The 17,007-nt window shown below is 49.5% G+C and overlaps 2 pseudogenes; one reads left to right on the forward strand and one right to left on the reverse strand.

The window, feature by feature from the left end:
• Positions 1-2,116, reverse strand: part of LOC134378280 (beclin-2-like) — a 72,710-nt pseudogene extending 70,594 nt beyond the window's left edge.
• Positions 2,117-2,810: 694 nt separating this feature from the next.
• On the forward strand, positions 2,811-4,828 carry LOC134378282 (dead end protein homolog 1-like; annotated as a pseudogene).
• The last annotated feature ends 12,179 nt before the right edge of the window (positions 4,829-17,007 follow it).

The following is a 17,007-nucleotide window of genomic DNA, read 5'->3' on the forward strand; positions in this document are numbered from 1 at the left end:
ACTACCTATGCAGTGGGATAACTGTGAGAATTATAGATTTTGTGTAAAGACAGCTCAATGTCTTATACATAGTGAGTGCACAAAAAGTTGCCTTTTACTGTTTTTTTTTAACAGAGAGAAAACAGGCCATCAGTAAATAGAATTAGGGTTACTCTAGTACTAAACTAATTTGCTCTTTTATTAGAAACATTTAAAAAATAAAATTCCTGCGGTTTGCAATGTCAGGTTTCCATTTCACATTTGCTCTTTTTTCCCATCTCTGGTTATTTTCTTCAGAAATAAAATACAAAATTTATAAAAAAAGCATTTTGTGCTTTTAATAAAAGTTGCAGGTTGAATGTTTTCCATTGGCTAAGTTGCCTTCCTGAGCTTAATGACCTCTGTGAGGTGGAAAAGGAGCTAGGAGTAGAGAGGACTCCGAGCAAGAAGTCTGCTGAAACGTGCAAAGTGACCAACATCTGTAAAAAGTTCACGTTTCGTTACGTAAGTTGTCCCATAACCTCACTGCGCCTCATCCTTTAGAACAAAAGAACTGCTGCACATTACCATCAGCCTCGTAGTCATGAAGTCATGAGTTACATTGGTCACAAAAGTTTTGGCAGAATGGATCTTTGTGTTGTAGTAGTTGGTACTCGCAGACCTCGACCATCAGTTATACAGCAGAATATCAAAGCCATTCCCATAGCCAGTGGAATATAGACAGAGAAAAAAATTATTTTCAGGTGTGAAGGTATGTTTCCAATCCTCCAGAAAGGTGTACTAGTTCTATGTTCTGCAAATGCCATCAAAATGAGCATGCTCTGGAAGCACACCCAGAACTATAAAGGCCGGAGATTATAGACTGCAAAGTGAGCAGAGTGCCAAGAGCAGTGGCCTCTACTCTTGGTTTCTAAGTAATATGCATTCCTGGCCCTTCCCAGATCTATGTAGTCAGGATTTCTTAGGGTGGGGCCAGGGGGTCTTGCTTTGAACAGGTTCCCCACCTGATTCTGATAATGATATGAATTTGGGAATCACCATAGGGATTGGAAAATAAACTCTCCAAAGACAGGACTAGCCTGCATTTTTGATTGTCCATTTGATCTCTGTACCTGGATGCTCTCTCTAAGTCTCAAAGTCCACACAGCTAAATTCAAACATCTGCACTCCATCCTCTCCCCTCCCCCAACTCCTGGTTCTGTTATCAGCGTGACTTCACTCCCTGGTGCCCAGGCTTGAAATACCAGTTTCCTTGGTATGGTTTTCTGCTTCCCTTTTTTCCTCAGACCAGTCAATCACCATGTGTTCTGTCTCTTCCCTGCATCACAAGCTTTGGCCATAATGGGCACTGGCTCTTCTCCTCCCTGTCTCCTGTCTCTCGAGTGCCCGCACTGAGTGTGGCATCCCCCTGCCTGTGGCCTCTCCTGTTGCTCTTCTGCTGTCCCTCCTAGCCCGGCTCCAGTTTCGTGTGCTCAAGGATGGCTTCCTGGGCCTCCTTCAGCAGATGTGCCCTTGCCCTCCTCTGAATCCTCTGCCGTGTGTTGCAGTTAATCAGTGATTGGCTTTTTGTTATTGGACATTAAACTCCTTGAGAACCAAGACTTGTCATCTTGACATCCCAGCAGCACTTAGTGAAGAACCGTGACCATGGTGGATGAGGTAATGACCGTTTGTTGTATTCTTTATTCCACTGCTGCTAAGAACAAGAATTAAAATCTCTTACTACTTTTTCCTACCTCAGTAGTGAATCTATCCTTATCAAAATAGAACATTTTGCTTCTTGTTTTTTGTTTTAAATCTCAAGGGGGAGGTTGATTATGTGCCCAGCACAGGGCAGTTAGAGACGTCTCAGGTGAAGCACATGGAGAGGCTAAAAGCAGGTCCTGGTGCTGCTTTTATAGGCAGCTGGAAATTACCTTTGGTTTTGGAAGGAAGGTGCTAAATAGAAAAGCTAAAATTATTTGTTTAACCGTTAATGAGGTTCAGCTAGATTGGACTTTGCGTCCAGTCTTTGTGTGAGAGAATTCTGAACATTTAGGTAAAAGAAATCCATAGCCAGTTGTATGCAGCGCAGGAGACTTTGTGCCCTCCCACTGCCCCCTCACTGTGAATCCTCCTCCTTGGGAGACACAGGCATGTTGCCTCCAAGAATGCGGCGGGCTGTCAGCCTGAAGATAGAACCAGCCTGAGGACAGGGTATTGGCTTGTCAGTTATTAACAGACTGGATTAGGCTAATCATAATGGGCCGGTCATTTCTGTACCAACCTGAAAGCTCTGCAGGGAGCCTGAAGACTTTACTTTTCTGCTTTCCTAGGCAAATTACTGTGGGGATTGTTTTTTAGGGTTTTAGAGGCAAAGAATTCTGAGATTTGAATCCACAATATTTTGCTCTTTAGTAATGGACTATACTGAAAACCCTTTTAATAACAATCCCTTTGAAGAAAACAATTTCAGCTTGAAAACCATTGCTCATTCCGTCCCAATGTGGACGCCCTTTTATATTGTCTGTTACAGTGAAAGAAAAGCAGAGGAAAGTCATAGCCTAGAGTTTAAACCTTTACTGTTTTACTTGCTTGGTATGTCATCTTATGCAAAGCTTTCTTAACTTAATTTTAAACCTCAGCCTTCTTTTCAGGAAAATGGGCATAGCGATGGTACTGCCCTCATAGGAGAAGATCTCATGGCAGATGAAATGAAATGGAGCGTAGCAAGCACCATCTCTCTCATAAGTGTTTTTTAAACCGAACACTGGGAGGCATTTCCTGTGCTGCTTTCATTTTGCATTTTGTTGAAGAGCTTGGTACTTCTCCAAGGAGGAGTTTGGGTCTACATGGATAAGAGTCAAGCTTGTGACTGTAACACAGGTAAACCAAATCCACAGAATGATGACTACGTCAGGTGAGAAACAAAAGAATGAAACTTGTTTCTCAAGTCACAGGTCTTGTCACTGTGACTTTGTCCCAGACCAATAGGTGGAGGTAAGCAGAATCTGAAGGCATATGGAGGCCCTTCTTTGGCCTGAGACAGGAGTGCTTTACCAACTGACTAGCTGGAGGCCCCTTTTTCTTAACCGGCTGCAGAGAGGGCCAGCTGAAACCAACTTATTCACCCATTTCTTTTGTGAACTTGGCTGATAAATAAAGAATATCTCTGGTCCTAAATGTTGTTATTGTAAAATTTATAAAGCAGACACGTTATAGAAGAAAATACAAAATATGGTTACCTAGAGAGCAGGAAATATTTAAGGATGTTTTAATGATCTGGCAAAGCTTTAAAACATTTATTGTTTTAAAACAGAGTATAACTAATGTTTAATAGTAGATTCCACTTTTAGTTAAAAGTATCAAATTTATCACATATAACTTTATATATAAATATATGTACATATATACTTATTTGTGAAATGCGGCAAATACCCAAATAAAGACTTCTTTCAGGTGTCTTTGGTTTAAAACACTAGCAACTGTAGCGTATTAGTACATATACACTCAGTAATTTCAGTCCCTCACCTTGAGTGTCAGAATCTTGATAAGGGAAACTGTGTAGGTAGTTTTGTGGTTTTTAGTCCTTGCTTGACAGAATGGATTTTTTTCCTTTAAATTAGTAAACGAACCTAAACAATGGTCCTCAGTGTGTATTACAAGTTAAATGCCATCACAAAGAAATAATCGGATTACTCCAGAATATGACATTTTTTAAGACAACTGACCTGGTTTTCAAAAAGTCATTTTTTTTTTAACTAGGGGGAAAGCATAGTGGATTGAATTGTGTCCCCCCAAACTCATTGAGGCTTGACTTGTATCCCCAGGTTTTCTGTAGTAGAAACTTACGAGTCCAAGCGGGCCTGTGAGCTCCGGGGTGAGCAGGTGAATCCAGAGAACGAGGCGGCGTTGGGGGCGCGGGTCAGGGAGACGGGCGTCCGCCTGGTGCAGGTGGAGGGGCAGAGGAAGGACGGCGGGCCAGCCCCAGGCCGGGTGGGCAGCCCGCCGCCGGCCGGCTCGGAGGTGCTCTCGGCGGCTGCCCCAGGACGTCTCCGAGCACCAGGTGATCCCACTGTGGCAGCGCGCGGGCCGCCTGCGAGATCCGCCTGCCCATGACCTTCAGCGGCCTGAACCGCGGCTTCCCGACGCCCGCTGCAGCTCGCGGCGCGGCGAGCAGGCCGCCATGGCCCCGCTGCACAGCCGCCCGCTGCGGCGAGAAGAGCGAGCTGCGCGTGGACGGGTCACCGCCGACGGGAGCCGCCGCCGCTGCTGCTCGCGCTGCAGCCTCCGGCCCGGCCTGCAGGAGGCGCTGCCGCTGCCCAGCCCTGGCGGCGACCGCGCAGATCGCGCTGCTCAAGTTCAGCTCGCAGCGCAACGCCGCCGCCTGCCCCCAAAGGCACTGGTGGGAGGGTTGTCACGCCTCTGTGGCGGGCAGGTGGCCGTGGAGTGGCTCAAGACAGGCCCGAAGCAGCGACTACGCCAGCAGCTTGCGGGTCCCTCACTGCGGTGCCTACAGCTGCAGGGCAGCTGACTGGCCTTGGCTAGGGACAGGCTAGGGTCCCAAGGGGCTCGGGCTGCCCTCCAGCTGCTGTGCTAACAAATGAGGCTGGGCAGCCCGGTCTTCCTCACCAAGTGTTTGGGCACAGGACCTGCTGGCTGGCACCACTTCTGGTACCATGCGGTGATCCCTGGTCATCCAGTGCCTTTCAGCTGCCTTATCTGGGTTGCGCTGGCCGCAGATGGGCAGGACGGGCATGACATAGCTAAGGATGCGGCATCCGCACAGCTGCTGGAGTCACTGAGTGAGTCTGGGGCTGGCTTCTTGTGGTCTGCTGGGGCTGAGCCAGGTGCCATCATGAAGCAGTGACCCCGTCCTCCACAGGCAGCCTAAACAAGGAGGCAGAGCCTGTGTCAGTCTCCAGCCCAGCAGGCCTGGGTGGCCACTGTCTGATCCCATTGGGGGAGGGGCGGGGTCCTGCCGCATGTGTGACACAGCCTCCCTGCTCGGGCAGGGCCTCATAGCACCTGGGTGGCTCGGGTTTGGCTTATGTGGTGGTGAAGGACCTTGCCCTCCCCCTCCCAGCCCAGGGTCAGACCTGATCCCATGGTGAAACCCACACCTACCTTTGTCCTGTCACCCCTCTTTCTCCCACAGCTCAGTATGAATCATGGTTATTTTCTTGATTTCTTTTGGTTGGATTTTATTTGCGGGGCCGGCTGAACCAAAGGGTCAGAAATCCTGCCGTCATCTCCACTTCTTGGCATCTGGGTTTGGCTTATGTATAGTTTTGAGTTTCTCTATGCTGGTTGTATTTATATTAAACTCCTGGCTGGTATAAAAAAAAAAAAGAAAAAAGAAAGAAACTTACCCCCACTGTGACTGTTAAGAGGGTGGGAAATCCTGTTATGGTAGTTGAAAGGTGGAGCCTTGAAGAGCTGATTGGATTGTAGGACCATGCAGGAGCAAATGGATTAAAAATGATGGTCAGGGGTGTGATTCTGAGGACTTTAAAAGAAGAGGAGAGTCTGTCTTTCTCTGTCTTGCTCTCTCAGCTTCCACCACCTTGCAATGTGAGACCCCGGGGTCACTGTCACCACCAACAGATGGACTTGGACTTCCCAGCCTCAGAAACTGTAAGCAATAGATTTTGTTTTCTTTACAAATCACCCACTTTCAAGTATTTTGTTATAAGCAACAGGAATGAACTAACACAGAAGGTATTTGATTAAAAGAAACAAAACAAGGGCCGGCCTGTGGCTCAGTCGGGAGAGTGTGGTGCTGATAACACCAAGGCCCCGGGTTCAGATCCCATATAGGGATGGCCTCTGAGCTCACAGGGTGAGCGTGGTGCTGACAACACCAATTCAAGGGTTAAGATCCCCTTACCGGTCATCTTTAAAAAAAAAAAAGAAAAAAAGAAACAAAACAACTGATTATAATGTGAACTTTGAGAAAGAAAAAAAGCAGCCCCTGACCACCATAGCTGAGCCAGGCCATGGAGTTCTCCTACTGAACATAAACCATGTCCCAGAACACTCTCTCTGTTACCTTTCTGGAGCAAGATAAAAACCAAGACCGTTCTGTAATTGTCTAAGAACAGACAAAAACAAGAACTTTGTTCAAACCACAAAAGGGCCAGATGTCTCCCTTTCCTGCACTATTTTGCCTGCTTCTAAGTAAAAGTTAAGATAATCATAGAATTGCTCTTGCTTTTTGACAGCACCCAGTCTAGAACAAAACCACCCCTTCCTTGAACCCTCCCCCAATCAACTAACACAAGCTGAAGTCCTATGAGCCCCATCTTGAGTTGCAAAGAGTTCAATCAAATATGTCCTCTCCTCCTACCTTTACAAGTATGTTCCTGGCATCCAGGTCCCACCGCTTGCTCACCAATCAGAAACAAAAGACTGGTGAGTCCCAAATGTTGGTGCAAGGCAGGAAGTTCATTATCAGATGTCTAAGGAGACAGACTAGAACTGTCTACCACTTTAGGGTTTCAGGGGAGTTTAAGGGGGAGCGGAGGGAATGGAGCACGGGAAATGAAAAGCAGGAGGGAGGGGCACGTGCAAGGAACCAGGTGCAGTCTCAGCCAGCCTCCATCTGGTTTCTGCTCCCGTCCTTGCTGTTATCTCAGGGTCCTGCTGGAGGGATGGAATCAGCATAGCTTTAGTGAGTCTTCCTTGGATAGCACATGCAATTCTGCCGCTCCAGGCTGACCGGAGGACAGCTTCAAGTCCATGTATATAACGTCATCTTGCCCCATAACCGAGGTTCAAAATATCAAATAACCATGGGGAAAGAGGGAACTCAGAGAAATGAAGTCCAAGGAAAAAAAAAAAATCTGTGTCATTTTGAAATCTTTGAGAACCCATGCAGTTTTAGTTCCCAACATGGCTTCAGTCCTGCTCACTCCAACAACTTACCTTCCTAATTACCTGGAAAGTCTGTTTCAAGTTTAGAATTTTTAGACACCCTGAAGTTTCAGGCTGGGCCATACTGTGAGGATCACAGCCCGCACACGATCTCCCCTTCTCTTCCCACCCCGGCTCCACTCCACAAGTCAAAGAGCCTGTTGGGTTTCCATGTGGACACAGCAACCAGGCTTGGGTTTAGTGATAATATTTGGCAAGCCTCAGCCAGGAGCTGAGTGCCCCCTAACCCACTCCCCCTCATCTCTGTCTCAATTGAACACATCTAGTTTCAAAAGATGGGCCTGCCCCCCCGCAGCCCAGGAAGTTAAATCTCTGTGTCAGTGTTCTCATCTGTAAAACCTGATCGTGCAACTTTGAAAGATCCTTATGCAAATGGGTACGATTAGTCACCTGTACCAGATTAATCCACCCAAGCAGGATCTGGAAAGAAGAAAGTCCAGAGAGAAAGACCATGCAAGAAGATGTCACTGGGTACTGAGAAGACTGCCACTCTGCAGCCGGCTGTTCTCACTCAGACTCTGTACATCTTTGCTTATGTGTAAAATTTGGTGTATTATAATAATTATGGTGCCGACAGGGAAAACAGGCCAAGAGCACAAACAACATGTTCAAGATTATATGGCAGAAACCAGACGTGTCATTAGTCGTATTCCATGCTACCTTCCACACCATCATGGGTTTTTATCTCCAGTTTTGTTCATTAGCTACATGTGACACCGGTCATAGGTTTCAGGGATGTTTGCTCACACATGCCTGATGACATCCTTAGGAAGGGGATGCTAGAATGATCACCACTGTGTAGAAGGGGAGACTGGGAAGGTCCTGAGAGTCAGAGTGGCTTGTCCAGGGTCACATAAGTGATAAGAAGGAGGAGCTGGGGCTGAACCTCCATGTATCTCCTCCGAGCTGTGAAGCTGGCTGCACCCAGGCTTTGCACAGGGGTGTGGTCAGGCAGTGTTGGTGGAAGTGTGGGCAGTAGAGAGAGTTCATGGGGCAGGAGGGTCAGCAGTCAGGTACCCAGAGGGGCAATTGCACTCTTGTACACAGAGGAGGGGTTCAGGAAATGAGGTACCAGGAGGTGACCTCACTTCCTTGACGACAGACCCCAACTGAACTTGGAACTCGGTAACCTGGCACCCACATTCTATACACAGCCCCTTCCCCAGCTCACTTGGCCACAGGCAGAGTGAGATGTCGTGCTGTATCCCGAGGTCCCGGGGCAGTAGCCCCAGGCAGCCCTGGGCTGAGAGGTTTGTCCGATGCTTCCGGCGCTGGGTCAGCCCTCGCCCTGGACTCCTGTGGCCCTTTGGCAGGAGGTCCCCAAAGGTAATGTCAGGTGTCCCAGGGGAGGGCGGGCCAGGCCAGCACTGTGAGCCTCCCTGGGTGACCGCACACCCTCCTCCTGTGTGTGGGGGCGGGCATGGGGACATGGGACACCCTCCCTGGGCAGGGGCAGAGGGTGGGGGATTTATAAACCTGCTGGTTCCTGGTGTGTTCACACCTCAGGTCAGGGCTGGAGGGTGAAAGGGGACTGAGGGGGTGGCAACCACCACCCTGTACATGAACCCTGGGCCCTCAGGCTGTCTTCTCAAGTCCTCCGTGGGGTTCAGACTGGCCTCCGGCCCCTTCCCACCTGGGGGTTCACAGTGCTGTCACTATGCATCTCTCCCCTTTCCTGTTCAAGACTAGAAACAAGGCTTCCCTGAACCTGGATGCCACCCAGATGGTGTGGCCAGTACCGGCAGGCACCCTGCAGAAGCGGGTGGCGCACCTGCTGCTCGCTGTCCTGGATGGCAACCGCTCCTATGTGCACAGCTTTATCCTGAGCTACAGGAACTTTGCCAGTCCCCAGCAGGCGCTGCACCTGCTTTTCCTCAGGTGAGCACTCTGCCCCTCGATCCCACAGTGTCACTCGGCTGCCTCCCAGCTTCACAGGACTGTCATCACACCCCTCTAAGCCTCAGTTTCCACCTGTGTTCAGAGGGTGGTAACAGGAACAAGCTCCAGTGGGTCCCCCATGGAAAGTGCTGCTCCTGAGTCCAGCCCTGTGGAAAGTTCTGCTGGAGGGGCCACGGTCATCCTCATTCAGGATTCCTGCCCCCCCACGAAGAAGTCTCTGTCACACCCTCACTGACCTCATTGACTTGGGCTTCACACTTTTCACATTTGAGATTCTATCTGTAGGCTTCTGGGTGTATTCAAAGCAGGGAGACTGGAGGCTGGCAGAGGGGCTTCAGGTGCACCCAGATATCTTGGGAGGAGTTGGTTGGCGTTCATTCCTTCAACAAACATATCTGAAGTCACACTATGTGCAGTGACTTTCTGGGCACTGACCATATTCCAATGAACCGAGGAGACTACATTCCCTGCCCTCCTGGGCTTCCATTCTAGTCAGAGGTCAGACAACCACAATATACATGAGAAGCAGGTAGTGCCACCATATGGTAGATGTGACACCGTCCTGGTCTCCTCTAGGTACAGAAGCATTGCTTCCAATTTTCATGGGGATGGCGGACCCCTGGAGCAGCTAAAATGGTGAGTGGGGTTTGAGTGCAGATGGAGGGGCTCCCATCTCCACAGAACTGTGTGTGGTCGGTGGGGGCCTGTGGATGGGGGGCTGGCAGAAATCTGGCTGCCACACATCTTATGATTCCTGCTACAGGGCTGAGGGCTCAGGCCTTTCCCTGCAGGAAAAGGAGTCAAGATGAGCTGGGGATGGGGCCACAGGCACTGTAGGGTGTGCGAGAGGCTGGAGAGCAGAGTGAGCCCAGAGAGAACCTGCCCCCACCCCTCCCATCCAGCCCTGCCCACACCCCCAGAGCCCGTGCTGAGCCAGAGCAGGTGTGCAGAGCATCCCGCTCACACTCGGGGATGCTCACCCGTGCGGATGCTCAGCTGGTGCTGGTGGTGCAGAGTGTGGTCAGGGTCAAGAGATCAGTGTCAGTGGGAAGAGGAGATGCAGATTTTGATGCAGACACTTGGGCAGCACATCCACGTGTCAGCTCAAGTTTGGGGTTTTCCAAGGGCCCTGGGAAGGCCAGGGGAGCAGAGCCTCCCTCTGTTTCCTCATTCATCAGATATTCCTGGACACCTCCTGTGTGCCAGCGAGTAAGGCCCAGAGCAGACAGCACCCTCCTGCCCTGATGGACAGGTCATTCCAACAGGGATGGGGCAGGGACCCAGACAGAGGAAGGTGTCAGATTTCCCTGAAGAAGGGAAAGCTGGTAACACCAGTGATTGAAGGATCCCCGCACAGGGGCTTTTGCCAGCCCCTCCTTGGTTGCCAGGCCCATCTCTTCCAGGACTGCCATACTGGGGGTGGACATTGGAGGGGCTGGTCTATGGAGAGGCAGGGGCAGAGGGTAGAAGACTGCAGCTCACTCAGGGGAGCCCTGGGAGGGCAGCATAGAGGGATAGGCCAGGCCTCTGATGCTGCTGCCCACCTGTCTCCCCCAGTGCCATGTCCTCCATCCTAAAGATCTGGCTGGAATTCTATTCCATTGACTTCCACGAGCCTCCTGAATTTCCTTCTTTGAAGTTTCTGTTGGCCTATGCACACATCAACATGCCAGGATCAGAGGTGGAGCGCAAGGCAGATCTTCTTCTGGCGCAGCTGGAGAAGCTGGAGCACCTGGAGCCCAGTGAGGCGGAGACTGAGGGTGAGGAGGAAGAGGGTGGGTGCCTGTGAGGGTTTGGGGAGGGGGCTGGGCTGGGCCACACAGAGCAGAGTTTCCAGAAGCAGGCTGGGGACAGGGGCACTGAGTACTCAGAACAATCATGCAGTGTTCTGCAGTGTGGGGTGACTTCCTGAGGCTTGGTCGCTGGACTTGGGCTTCTCAGAAAGACTGTCATTGGAAGAGACATAGAAACTCATGTTGATATTTTCAATCGTTGTCACTCCAGTTCCAGCTTCGGCCCAGGCTGAACAAGTGTCCAAAGAGCCAAAGCCATCTTTAGCTCCAGCTCGAGCTCCACCTCCACTGCCAAAGCCAGAGCGAAAGCAATATCCAGATCCCAAGTGAGAGCACGAGAAAGATCAGGAGCAAGATCCAGAGCCCAAGCCAGAGCAAAAGAAAGATCAGGAGCAAGATCCAGAGCAAGAGCTAGATCCTGAGCCAGAGCCAGAGCCCAAGCCAGAACATGAACAACATCCTGAGCCAGAGGAAGAGCAAGAGCAACAGCAAAAACAAGAGCAGGATCAAGATCCAGAGCCTGAGCAAGAGCAAACACTAGAGAGAGCCAGAGCACGAGCCATGGCCAGGGCCAGGGCCAAGGGAAGAGCCAGAACCAGAGCCAGAGGAAGAGCCAGAGCAAGCTCACCTAACCACCACTGAAACATCAAAAGAAGTAGAAGAAACACCAGCATCCAGGGGAGCCCTGGATCCAGAACTCCCACAAACACCCTCACTAGTCCCCACTCCAGAGCTGTCCTTCCCCTTCCCTGCCACTGTGCTTGTCCTCATTTTTGTCTTTGTCCTGCATCTCCCAAATTTTATCATCTTTTCTCTTCACTTATATCCCTTGTATAAAATAAAGTGTTTTAATATTTTCAAAATTACAATTCAGTGGCATGAAGTACATTTCTCATGTGGTGCAGCCCTCACCTCTGTCTAGTGAGCGAACAGCTTCATCAATTCTGTAGCCATTAAGCTGTCACTCCCCATCCCACCTCTCCTAGTCCCTGACAACCACTCCATTTTCTGTGTGTGTGAATTCACCTATCGTGGATTGTTCCTATCAGTACAGTTATGTTATGTGGCCTTTTGTGTCTGGCCACACAATATGAGAAGGAACTGATTAATTTTTATTTTATGTTTTTAGTAAGAGGAAAATTACAGAAAAATCAAAGACTATATGTAGAAACACAAAGCCCCGATATTTACTATTGCCATATCTTGAAATAGGAACTACTTTTGAATGACTGGAGAGCCAGATGCCACAGAGGAAAAGACTGACTTTTGCTGGTCAAAACAAACCAAGAATAATGTCCAAAGCTTAAAAGACAAACCCCAGATTGGAAAATTCTTCATGGGCAGAGAAAGGGTAATATGCATCCTAGTGGTACAAAGAGTTTTCATTTATCCATGTTTTTAAGGGGAGAAAGGATATGTTCCTGCAGTTCCAAAGGGAAGCAATTCACATGGCCAGTAAATGTCAGACATCCGCGACCTCCCTTATGATGACACACAAAAATTTACACACTATTGAGATGTCATTTGCCCCATCAGATGGGCAGGTCTGTATGTCTGGTGATGACCAGCTCTGGTGACAATGTGGGAGAAGAGGTGCCAGCGGATGTCCTGGGAGACATGTTCGTAGATACCCCATCTCAGGAACCACTCAGCAACTTCTATCAAAGTGAACACGCGTGTCCATTTGCCAAGCAGTGGTAATCCGGGGAGGTTATTCCACAACCACAGCTGCCCAGGTTTTCAAGATTTCTGTTGAAGTGTTTTCATCACAGCACTGGTGGAGGTAGCAAGAGGCTGGCCACGTCTCTAACATCCTGTACAGGGGCTGGGTGTTCAAACCTGGTCCACATGGACCAGGGAACATTGAGCGGCTGCTGAGCTGCACACAGAAATTGTCATGTAAACATGTCATGAAGGCCAGTCTGTATTGAGGGTCTCAGGTTGAAAAACATCTATGTGTTGTCAACATGCATACACACCTGTAGGTAAATGACTGTTTAGGTGAGAGAGTGAGACAGACAGACACAGGACAGAGGAAGTCAAATGGGAGAGACAGCCTGGGAGACGTGACCAAGCCATGAATGAGGACCAGCTCTGCTGGGTGGGACTTTCAAAACCTTTTATTCTCCTTTACGAGACATGTGAATATTTTTAATATGCACATTATTTTATATTTATATAAATATTAACAGCACATTAAATAATATCCACTAAACACTCACCTACTAAGTAAAGTACATTACCCGGTTTCAATTTTTGTAGGCACTTATTACAAAGACAAAAGATAATTATTATACATAAATCAGTAGTTCAATATGAATGAAGAATAACATTAAAAACACAGTCCTTCCACCCAGAAGCCCAGTGGGTGTCCACTGTGGTGTTCCTCTTTCCTGTTCTTGCCCTGTGTGCAGGCACGTGTGTGTGTGTGTGCAGGTGCGTGTGTGCAGATGTGTGTGGGTAGGTGTGTGTATGTGCAGGCGTGTGTGCAGGTGTGAGTGTGTGGAGGTGTGTGTGGAGGTTTGTGTCTTTGGGTGTTTGTGTGCAGTTGTGTGTGTGTGTGTGCAGGGTTCTGTGTTTGTAGGTGTGTATGTGCAGTTGTGTGTGTGTAGGTGTGTGTGCACATAGGTGTGAGTGTGCAGAGATGTGTGTGCATGTGTGTATGTGTGTGTGTGCACTTGTCTGGGGAGAGGGTGCTGTATGCCTGCAGAGGACCTGCTGCCCCAGTGTCAGGTGAACTCAGGCATGCCGAGGGGACATGCATGTGCCATCAGCAGTTTCACCACCCTGGTGTCCTGTATCCAAGGCCAGGACCCTTTGCACCACTTGACAGGCCAACTTCTTCAGTCAAAGCACCACTTCCTCTGCACAGTCCTTCGTAGTTCCCAGCTTGCTCTGCATCGTGTGATCACACTCAGACCAGCCTTGGAGGAGGTGGCCATCACTGGGTGTCCCCAGCATTATAAACAAGGAGCCCTAAGATCACACTGAGGAAGAGACTTCTCCACAGTGACAGGGCTGCAGTGACACAGCATGGTTCCAGTCCAGCTGCTGCCGCCTCCAGGTGTGGCTGCCCCATGCCGCCACCTGCACTGAAGTAAAAAATGCCCAGCACAGTGGGGGGCTGCCACCTCTGCTGCCCTGGACTCTTGTCCCCACATGAAGCACAGGAGAGGGTCGAGGAGGGCCTGAGGGCTGCAGCTCCAGGGAGCTGGAAGGTGAAGAGGAGCAGCCACATCCAGATGTTCAGTCTGGGAAGAGAGAATTCTGTCAAAACGCAGAGCTGTGGCCAGTAATTACCTCGTGTCTTTGTGAAGTGTATTGCTGCACATCCCTGCTCAGCAAGAACTGCTTCTCCCCAGCCTGGACATCTGGGAAGGGAAGGGCTTGGAGCCCTGGAGAGAGGGGCCCGTTGGGTCGGAGCTGGACTCGTGCAGAAGACAACATTCTACCTCCTGAGCTCAAGGGGCCGGGGTGGGTGTCTAAGAACAATGCTTCCCTGAAATCCTCTCTGTTTTATCATTTATCTTTCTCCTCCTGAAGAATATACTTTCCATTTTAAGATAAGACAGGGTTTGCCAAGATTGCAAACCACACTGAGGAGTCAGTTCTGAGTTTGGCAACCCCAGTACACCCACGTGATCTAGGACCTACTTGTCTAAGCTCTTTGTTCTGTTGTCTGGCAGCTGTGGTAAGACTGGAATAAGAAACATCTGCAGTGAGCAAACGGCCTACGGAGAGGAGGGATGGGCGCCTTTCGCCTTGATGACACTTTAAAATTGCAGATGGGGGTTCTTGGAAGACGTAATTATTAAAATGATTAAAATTCAGTGCCTGCCCCCTAATGATGGGCATCCTATCCTAGCACTGAATTGCTGTTCACTCCTCTATGAGCCAGTTCGCCACTTTCCAGTGGTCCGTGACCACAGCCTGTCGTAGCCGGTCCTACATGGTCCATGGTGTCCGTCTGGCTATGGAAGCAAAGTACTTGCCATGAGGACAAACACATGAAGCCCTGGAGTACGGGATGCCCTCAACCTGAGGGAGCCTCAAGGACACCCTCCGTGCACACACCAGGGAGACAGCCATTTTCTACTCAGAATCATTCCAGAACCTCCCCCAATATTGCTGACATTCTCCTTGATGCCTAAAACAGGAAGCAAAGAACTATCTGGATGCGTCCAGAAGATACCGCACTTCCAAACGAGCCCCTGACTTGACTCACGGCAATAAAAGAGGCTTCAGTCTCCTCATCCACACCAGCCCTTAAAGGCACCAGAACCATCTCTAGGAGCCACAATCGATGTTCTCAACTTTCACACGACACATGACGTGATTCTTGTGTCGATGACTGTTCTCAGGAGAGGGCTGGAAAATCTCAATAACTGTCAGGATTTTCTCAGTAAAACCAGTGAATGTCCGTGGATCTAGTGACAACCAGCAAAGAGGAGGAGGTGGTGAGCTTCCTCACGCTGGATGAGGAGTGACAGGAGGTCAGCACGTTTACCAGCCGTGGTCAGCTCTGATGACTTTCCAGGGAGATGTTTTCAGTGGCTGTGTCATTACACTCTTTCATGAATTTGAAACGGAGCCTAACTTTAAACAAGAATGTAACCAAGAAGGGAAAGTCAAGCCCAATAATGAGCTCACCTTCAGCAGAGGAAAGTGGGGTACAGCTGTGCAGAAGGACTGAGGGTTCTCAGCCCAGCCCGGGACAGGAGAACCCACCTCTTACTCCTAGTCAGGTGCTGGGGAGGGTGCAATGTTGGACGTGTGTTGACAGATGCTCCATGAGGCCTACCCAGCATCTGGGAGAATCACAGCAGAATTCCAAACTAACTGTGAAACAGACTCCGCTGATAAAATAAATAGGCCCCAATATGAACATCCAGAGACAACCCCTTCATACCAGACCTCCACCCTTGAAGTCCTCTGATTGCTGAGATCTTCTCTACGACACCTGGACTCTGCTTCCACTTCAGGCCACCCCCCCAGCCCCTATCTGTCCCCCACCCCTTTCATCCAGCTCCTGCCTCTACCAAAGTTGAGCTTCCCCTTCTGAAAATAGGTTGGAGACTCGATTTGTCCATAGTCACTCTGTACCCTTCAAGAACAGCCTACTTATCGGCTGCTCCTCTGGTCTGAGCTGCTTTCACCTAACATCACAGAAAGAAAACCAACCCCTGCATCAGGGGAATCGATGGTTGAAATGTAACAGACATAGGCAGGAAAGAAACAGAGCTAAGTGGTTCCATTTAATCTGCCCCAATCTTTGGTGCTAGGTGTCACAATCCAGCCACACCCAGAGCTTAACAAAAGGGACTATGAGCTTCAACCACAGCAGTCCCACGTTCTTTTTACCTGGAGCCTGTACAGCTTTACAGATAGTAACTTGACATGTACACCCCTGATGAATTTAGTCCCCCGCTTTATAGCTTAGAGCATATAAAATGGGATACTAGATGCAAAGACTTGGAGGATGAGGGGTAGACATGGAGGGAACAGGAGGCTGTTGGTGCCAGACCACCGGTAGCAGAAGAAATGAAGTCATAACAATGGATAGAGGAAAAGAAACCTAGAAACTCAACATTTTATTGTCACATAGTACCATGATGGCTGTTTGTAAAATTTTTATGTCAAAAAATAGTTAATTTGCTTCTGTACACTCTAATTAAGAAAGTACCACGCTATGAAAATAAATGCTTCAGTGCCTTTCTGGATAAAGAGAGTGAGGTATGAAGAAGAAAAGAGTAAGTATCAGGATGTCAGCAAAGGGGCTTAGAACTAGGATGTTTAAACAACTTTCCCTTCATTTGCCAAATCCATTTCAGTTTTAGGGGCTTCCTGGAGCACTCCCTGAGGTCTCGGGCCCCTCCTCTGAGCTCTCCCCTGGAGGAAAGTAACTGTTGCCAGTTAGACCTATTTTTAGCACCAAGGGGAAAATGAGACCACAGGGGCCTGGCTTGTGCAATCCGGTGGCTGGGCCTGCTCAAGAGAGAGCACAGAACATTCTGATTATCACTGCTTGGCTGTTACTCTTATTGTTGTTATTTTTTTTTACCCAAGGGAGAAAGACAAAAATACTGTGGGATTTATTTAACATGATCTTGGCAAACGCCTTCTGCCTCCTTTTTAGGTGAGTACCTGCGGGCGGGGAGCAGCGAGGTCGCGGGGGCGTGCGGGGCGACGGTGGGGGACCGGCGGGGACCGAGCGCCGCGGAGCGAGCGGGGCCAGGCGGCGAGGACGCGGGCGGAGCGACGGGAGTCGCGGCTGGCTGGCTGCGCGGGGGACTGGGAAGGAGACTTCAACGTCCAGCCATCCCCGCGCACAGACAGCCTGGCTCGCTCACACGCCGCGATCGCACATATTTCCTCCAAATTAATGGGTTCACATTGCGGCAACTTAAGAAAAAAATCCAAC

The sequence above is a fragment of the Cynocephalus volans genome, chromosome 5 (genome assembly GCF_027409185.1).
Source record: "Cynocephalus volans isolate mCynVol1 chromosome 5, mCynVol1.pri, whole genome shotgun sequence".
In the NCBI taxonomy this organism is placed as follows: Eukaryota; Metazoa; Chordata; class Mammalia; order Dermoptera; family Cynocephalidae; genus Cynocephalus; species Cynocephalus volans.